The sequence below is a fragment of the Prunus dulcis genome, chromosome 4, assembly GCF_902201215.1.
Source record: "Prunus dulcis chromosome 4, ALMONDv2, whole genome shotgun sequence".
NCBI classification, from domain to species: Eukaryota; Viridiplantae; Streptophyta; class Magnoliopsida; order Rosales; family Rosaceae; genus Prunus; species Prunus dulcis.
In genome coordinates, this window is record NC_047653.1 from 20,148,619 (window position 1) to 20,157,247 (window position 8,629).

Here is an 8,629-nt window from a genome sequence, read left to right on the forward strand (position 1 = left end):
CGCAAACTTCACAGACCCTTCAATTTCCGCCCCGCGGGAAACCCTAAATCCCAAAATTTTGGCGGCCAAAATGTGTTTTGCGCGACGAATAATCCTCTGTCTGTCGCGCAGGTTTTACCGTGCGCGACGCTTTAGTTATTCGTCGCGCAAAATTCGCTGACCCTTCAGTTTCCGCCTCGCTGTAAACCCTAAATCCCAAAATTTTGGCGGCGATCAAAACCTTTGCGCGACGAAAAGTCATTTATCGTCGCGCAAGATTCATTAATGCCGTTTTGCGCGACGGAATATTCGTCGTGCAAGATTTATTAATGCCGTTTTGCTCGACGAATTATTTCCTACGTCGCGCAAACTCGATTAAATCTGCAGAAACGACCCGAGCCTTCCTTCTTCCCCATTTCTCTGGTTTTTCCTCCTTCCCTCAGCCCTCTCTCTCCGCCGTCACCTCAGCCACCTCCGGTGCCACCGTAGCCTCCTTGCCACCTTGCCACCTTGCCACCGTAGCCACCGTAGCCTCCTTGCCACCTTGCCACTGCCGCTGCCACCTTGCCACCGCCGCTGCCACCTCAGCCACCGCCGCTGCCACCGTAGCCACCTTGCCACCTTGCCACCTCAGCCACCTTGCCACCTTGCCACCTCAGCCACCGCCGCTGCCACCTTGCCACCTCAGCCACCTCCGCTGCCACCTCAGCCACCTCCGCTGCCACTGTAGCGACCTCCACCGCTGCCACCGCGCCATTGTAAGCCTCTATCGACTCTGTCCATTTAAGTATGTGTTAATTCAGTTTTTATTTTTGTATTTGTGTTATGATGATTTCTGTCAGTTTTGATTTTGATTTTGATTTTGTATCTGTGTTATGATTTCTGTATGTTTGTTATGATTGATTGGCTGGATGGATATGTTACTGGTTAGCTGATGGTTGGTTAGGATTTTGTGAATTTTCGCTATAGGAAATAGGAATTAAAACCCTAGGTTTTGGCCGAATTAAACCCCTAGGTTTTGGCCGGTTTAAATTTGGTTGCCGTTTGAGTCTTGATCGGATTTCGCCTATTGTGCGATTTCCAGGTTTGATATGTTCGGACCGTTGGATCGAACTGAAACTTACGTAGTTGTACTTTTGTGTTTCTAGGATCGTTTAGGATTCGACCGATCGTTGATCGGAGTCCCGGATACTCCAAAATTCCAAACCCTAGGTCATGCTATGCTTTTAATTAATTAGTTTAAATTCGGAACGAAATTATATGTGCAGATGTTAGATTTGATTAGACGTGGTAGGTCGATGACGCCTGCACCGAGTTCGGATCCCCCTGCTCAGGCGGCATCTGCTGCCACTGCTCCAGCTTTGCTGGACCACGTGGTGGTTGGTCACGAGGCGTCCCAGGCGCCTGCGTCATCTGCGTCATCCGTGGCGCAGCCCCCAAGTGCTAGGCGGCGGCACCGGCCCACCGACACCATGGACACGACGACATCGACCGACGGTACTGGTGCCTCGGGATCACAGCCAGGTATAACTACACTTTTGTATTGTTAATTTTATTTTGAAATTTGACAATAAATATTATTTAACATTAATACCTTTTTTCTTTGCAGCGAAGAAGAACACTCGAGGCCCGTGTCGTCAGCTGAAGACGGCGAAGGTCACTCGGGTGACAAACAGTCGTATCAGCATCGGATACGACGAGCGCCATCGGGCTGCACCGACGGCGGAGTTGCATAGCTACTTGGCCCACGACATTGGCCACGTCGTGCGGACCCATTGCCCGATGCAATGGAAGTCTTGGAGGGTCATGCCCGACGAGATCAAGGCGGAGGTTCGCGGCCAGTTGTCGGTATGTACCTTACGTTTTCATTATTTGTCTTTAAAATTTTGTATATTTCTATTACTTAACGTATCTAATTAATTGATTGCAGACGAACTATAACTTGGAGGATTTCGACGAAGAGTCGTTGACGTACGTCAACAGACTCTTCGCTGAGAGGTACAAGCAGTGGAAGAGCGGCTTGCACCACCATTTTCAGGCATATGATGATCCGCAAGTCGCTCTTCAGGAGGGTTGCCCGAAGGAGCTTGAGGTGCGGGAGGATAGTTGGGAGTGGCTCTGCGCTCATTTTCAAGCGCCCGAATTTGCGGTATTTTTTCAACTATATTTGTGTAATTATTACTTATTACTTATTAATGTTTATTTTATTTTTGTATTTCATTATTATTTAATTTTTTATATTTTAACTAATTCGCTTCATTTTTGTATAACAGAATAAAGCCCAAGTGAATAAGGGTAATAGGAAGAAGAAGACCCTTCTCCACCATTCCTGCTCCAGACCCTTTTCGTACAGGATGGATGCACGTCGTCGGGTAATAATCACAAAATTTTTATTTCATTTTTAATATCATTTTTATGAATTTATTTTTTTCATACTAATATTTTTTTTCTTTTGTTCAATTTAGGAGGGGTCCAAGTTCCCAGAGATCGACGCCTTTGGTGACGTTTATGTTCGACCCGGGAATGAGTTGGCCGAGTCCCTTCATGTAAGTATTATTTAATTTTAATTCTTATGTTATGCATTCAATTTATATGCATGTTTTAATTTATATTTTATGTTATGTTCAACAAACGACGATGGTGGAGAGGAGCCAGTTGGTTCTTCAGGAGTCCGCCTCCCAGCTTCCTCCCGAGACTCCGATCGAGTCTGTGGCTACTCCACAGGATGCTGGATTTCAGATCTTGACGGAGACGTTGGATCAGACTCTCGGGAGGAGGCCGGGGACATATTGTCGAGGGATGGGGAATGCCCGGCGGAGGGAACCTAGACCTCGTTCATCGGCGCGGTCAAACAGTCAGGTCACTGCTTTGAAAGCAGAGGTGGCCACTCTTCGGAGCCAGATGTCAGAGATGGCCACTCTTCGGAGCCAGATGTCGGTCATTCTGCAGTCCCTCGTACAGTCCGGCATTCCAGTCCCGCGTTTTGATGCGCCGACTTCCGCGCCCGTCCATCCCGCGCAGCCCCATCAGACCCCTGCCCCGATGAATGCCCAGACCTCCGAGCCGCATCCTGGCGACGACACGGTTGATTTTGATTCATTATTTGATTAGTGTATTTATTTTCATCATAAACATTTATTTTATTTGTAATACATTTATCTTATTTTATAACAAAATTTTATTCTAATTTATTTTTATTGCAATTTCATTGTTTAATCAATAAAAAAATAACCAATTTTATTTAAAATAAAAAATAAAAAAATTACAAAAAAAAAAAAAATGTCAAATTATTTTTGCGCGACGGCAAATTTTTCGTCCCGCAAACCCAAAAGTAACAAAAATAAAAATTAAAAATTCAACTTTTTTTACTTTTAATTCTTCCGCGACGAATACATGCGTCTCGCAAACACGTTTTGTGCGACGAAACGTATCCGTCGCTCAAACATGTTTTGCGCGACGAAGGCTATTCGTCGCGCAAATAGGTTTTGCGCGATGAGAAAGTTTTTGTCGCGCAAACAAATGAGCGACGAAACCTTTCTCATCGCGCTAATTTTTCTGCGGCGAACAGACGTCTCCGCAACAAGTTTTGCGGGACGAATTTGTTTTTGTCGCGCAAATATAAGTGCGCCGAATAAGTATTCGTCGCGCAAATTTTATGCGACGAACAGTTGTTTCGTCTCCATATCTTTGGTGCAACTGCCGACGGATTATGCGCGACGAATTTTTTGTCGCGGTGAAGTTAGTGCGACTAAATGAGACTTTGCGCGACGTTTTTTTATTCGTCGCGCAAAGGTTAAAATGTAGTAGTGGTATTAGGATATTGTGTGATTGAGTGTATTAAGGTGTACTAAGGGTATTTTCGGTAGTTAAATAGGGTGTACTTAGTTAATTTTATATTTTAATTAAAATATTATGGTGTACTTAGATCATAGGGTGTACTCAATTAATTTTAGAGTTCGTTTAGCAGCACTCTAATTGTATTAGTCTCAAAGGAGATTTATCACGATACATCCAACTTAGATGGTATAAGAAAATAATTTTTTCACTATAATAAGAAATTACCTAATGTGGCACATTAGAAAAGAATGTGATTTGGCATTAAATCACAATAAACATATACTAAAATAGATTAGAAAGTAGAAGCGGTATACTAATGGAATTTAAGTTGAATTGAGAGAAAACACGTGCTCTAGTAAAAAGAATAGATATTTAGTCATATACTCATTCTTAGTAGGGGTGGGCACGGTACGATATGGTACGATATTGAGCCCGTACCGCTACCGATACTGGAAATTTAAATCGGTATGGTATGGTATGAGATTATGATTTGCCAAAATTCGTACCGTACCGTGCCAAATCGGTATCGGTACCAAAATGACACAACTAAAAAATGAACCAATTCAATATTCAACATATTCATTCACCAAAATAAGTGATGCCTAAGTTACAAATTCAAAGATATTTTAGCTATTGATATTTTAGGCAGGGCTCAGCCCTGGGTCATTCCTTGTTAGTTTAGTTTGTTGTCGGCTTAGGCCTGCCATTTAACCAAAAGAAAAAAAGCCTCCATCTTAATCAAGATTCTAAGAGATAAAAGTACATACTGTTTCTTTCTTTCACTCAAAGGGTCTTGGTTGAATATTTTACAACTATTTTATTTATTATATTCTCATCATGAAAACCTTTTCACCTATAAATCAAAAATTACTAATTGAGTTGCTTGAAGAAAGATGACTTTTGCCAAATAAATCAAAGAGAAAGCTTTTAATTATCAAATGAATCAAAGAAAAAGGCTCTATAAACATACACACAAAGGCAATAAAATTATATTTCAATACTATTCAGTATGGTACTGTATTGATCGGTACCAAAATCTTGATACCGCTACCATACAATACTCTATTGGTACGGTACGGTACGGTACCGAATATCTCCCCATACCAAATGAAACAATATGAAATCGGTATGGTACGGAACGGTTAGGGTACGGTTTCGGTATTTCGGTTTAAGATGCCCACCCCTAATTCTTAGCACTAATGATATAGATAAACCATACACCATTTAATTTATATAAACAAATCCAAAAAATGACAGCTGGCCCTATTGAATTTAATTTTGATTATTAAATTACTTTGATGCCCTATTGAGTGTTTGGTTTTTTTTAATAAGATTTTAGGGTTGGGCTTATTTTAAGAAATCGATGGTAGTTTTGTAATTTATAAGAAATTAAAAGCCTCTTTGTTTCTAAAGTCTATTTCATATAGGTTTTTTTATATATAATTTGGGTCCCTATATTGGGTATAATAGTGAATCTCCCTAAAAAGAAACTATCAAGTATAGTTGACATGATGCACACATTGTCAAGAGATCCCTGCTTCCAGCAGACTTTAGAGATGTTGACCCAGGCTCTATCTAAGACTGGGCAACCCAGAGATCTCTCCTTGTGTTATGCTGACCAGACTAAGAGGATTGGGGCCATCAATTTTTATAGTGATGGTGACCCAGTTGTAGCGGAGGAGTGAATAGAGTGGATGGACCGGATTATGGAGGTGATGGTCATTCCACAGAATCGCAGAGTGACCTTGGCCACTTTCTTTTGGCCAGAAATGCTAGGTACTAGTGGGAATCAATCAGGAGGAGATATCAGGACCCATCAGCTATCACGTGGTCGTTATTCAAGGCAGTGTTTGATAGCCAGTACTATCCATTCGCATACCAAAATATGAAGATATAAGAGTTCCAACAGTTGGCACAAGGGTGATGACCGTACTAGAGTATGAAAAGAAGTTTAACGAGTGGTCTAAATATTGTATTCCACTAGTAGAGAATGAAAGAAAGAAGTGTCAACTGTTTACAGAGGGTTTCGACCCAGAGTTAGTTCTAATGAAGGCTCTAATCAAAGCAGTGGTTCTGGGAACCGCTTGGAGGTAGTGCAGCTAGAGGTGCTGGGAGACAGTTGCAGCCAGCAGAGAGGACGTGGGGGACGTTCCAGAGCTACAGGCAAAGTATACAACATGTCCCAGCAAGAGGCACAGGTGTCACCTTACGTAATTGTAGGTATTTTACCAGTCTTTGGGATTTCTGCTAGAGTTTTAATTGACCCTGGGGCTACGCATTCATTTGTTACACCTAGTTTTGACCACAATGCTAATGTGAGACTTTAATCCCTACGGAATGAGTTGGTGATCTCTGTACCTACATGAGAGTTCTTTATGGTAAGTATGGTGTATCGAGACAGTATGGTGCAAGTGAGAAATGTATTACTAGAGGCAGACTTGATTTCTCTGGATATAGTAGACCTGGACATCATTCTGGGCATGGATTGGTTAGCCAAACATCATGCCTCAACAGATTGTTTTCGAAAAGCGGTTATACTTCGTAGTCCCAGACGACCCGAGATGACATTGTATGGGGAGCGTAGAGTTCTTCCATCTTGCCTCATTTCAGTTAGGACGGCAAGACGGTTGCTCAGAAAAGAGATGTTCAGGATATTTGGTGCATGTTATTGATACCCAAGATAATGGGGTAAGGTTGGAGGTAATTCTAGTGATGCGGGAATTCCCAGATGTGTTTCCGGAGGATCTTCAGGGTTTACCGCCTCACAAAGAGATTGAGTTCACTATTGAGCTCGTTCCGGGTACGAATCCTAATTTCCAAATGTTGTACAGAATGCAACAGCAGAGTTAAGAAAATTGAAGACTCAGATACAAGAACTGGTGGATAAGGGTTTCATTCGACCTAGCTTTTCACCATGGGGCGCTACGGTGTTATTTGTTAAGAAGAAGGATGGCACCATGAGATTATGCATTAAATACAGACAGTTGAACAAGATCACGGTACGAAATAGATATCCATTGCCTCGTATTGATGATTTATTTTATCAGCTGAAGGGTGCCAAGGAATTCTCTAGGATTGATTTGAGATACGGATATCATCAGTTACGGATTCGAGAAGAGGATGTGCCTAAGACAGCTTTTCGAACGAGGTATGGGCACTATGAGTTCCTGGTGATGCCATTTGGTTTTACTAATGCACTAGCAGCGTTTATGGATCTCATGAACAGGGTGTTGCGACGTTACTTGGTCGCTTAGTGATTGTGTTCATAGATGATATTTTGGTGTATTCTAAGAGTCAGAAGGCTCACATGAAGCACTTAGAAATTGTGCTGAAGACTCTGAGGAGGAGGCAGCTATATGCTAAATTCAACAAGTGTCAGTTCTGGTTGGACAGAGTTAGTTTCTTGGGACACGTGATTTCTACATAGGGTATTTATATGGATTCCCAGAAGGTTGAGGTAGTAATGAATTGACCACGACCAACCAGTGTTACAGAGATACAGAGTTTTCTTGGGTTATCAAATATTACTGTCGCTTCGTGGAAGGTTTCTCCCCTATAGCGGCGCCTCTCACTCGTTTGACCAGAAAGGGAGTTAAGTTTGAATGGTCAGATGAGTGTGTGGAGAGCTACAATGAACTCAAGACCAGGTTGACTACTGCTCCAGTGTTAGCACTTTCGGATGATATGGGGAACTTCGTGGTATACAGTGATGCATCCTAACAAAGACTTGGTTGTGTGTTGATGTAGCATGGTAGGGTAATCGCTTATGCTTCCCGACAGCTCAAGAAGCATGAGTTGAATTATCCTATTCACGATTTGGAACTTACTGCAGTGGTTTTCGCCTTAAAGATTTGGCGACACTATATCTATGGGGAAACGTGCCAAATTTTCAAAGATAATAAGAATTTAAAGTATCTATTCACCCAGAAGGAACTGAATTTGAGGCAAAGAAGATGGCTAGAGTTGATTAAAGATTATGACTATACCATTGAGCATCACCCAGGAAGAGCTAATGTGGTAGCTGATGCTCTCAGCAGGAAATCCTCGGTATCTGTAGCTCATCTCCGAGGGAGTTATTTGCCATTATTGGTTGAAATGAGAAAATTGAGAGTTGGGCTAAGTATGGGTGATCAGGGAGCACTGTTGGCTACTCTCTACGTGAGACCAGTTCTAATGGAGCGAATACTTGCAGCCCAATCACAAGATCTATTGATTTGTACATTAAGATTGGAGGTTGAGAACGGTACCAGGACTGATTATTCAATGAGAAACGATGGAGCTTTAATGGTAGGTACCAGATTGTATGTCTTTGATGATGAAGCATTTAAAAGAGAAATTCTGGTTGTTCAGCTTTTGCCATGCATCCTGACAGCACAAAGACGTATCGTACTCTAAGGGAGCATTATTGGTGGCCTTTTATGAAAAAGCAGATAGCAGAGTATGTCAGTAAGTGCTTGATTTGTCAGCAAGTCAAGGCAGAGTGGCAGAAATTATCGAGGTTACTACAACCACTTCCGATTCCTGAGTGGAAGTGGGAGCATATCACTATGGATTTTGTGTTCAAGCTTCCTCCGACACTGAACAAGCATGATGAAGTTTGGGTAGTTGTGGATCGACTCACCAAGTCAGCCCAAATAAACTATTAAAGAAAAGTTGAGGGGTAAAATCGGGGTTATAACGAAGGAAATATGATCAAAATACATTGAGGGGTAAAATCGTAATTTTTGCAAGTCATATTTTTAAATCTGATTCTTCTCCTCTCTCTCTCTTCTCCCCTGCGATTTTTCTTCTCCTCCTTGCGACAGAACAGCCA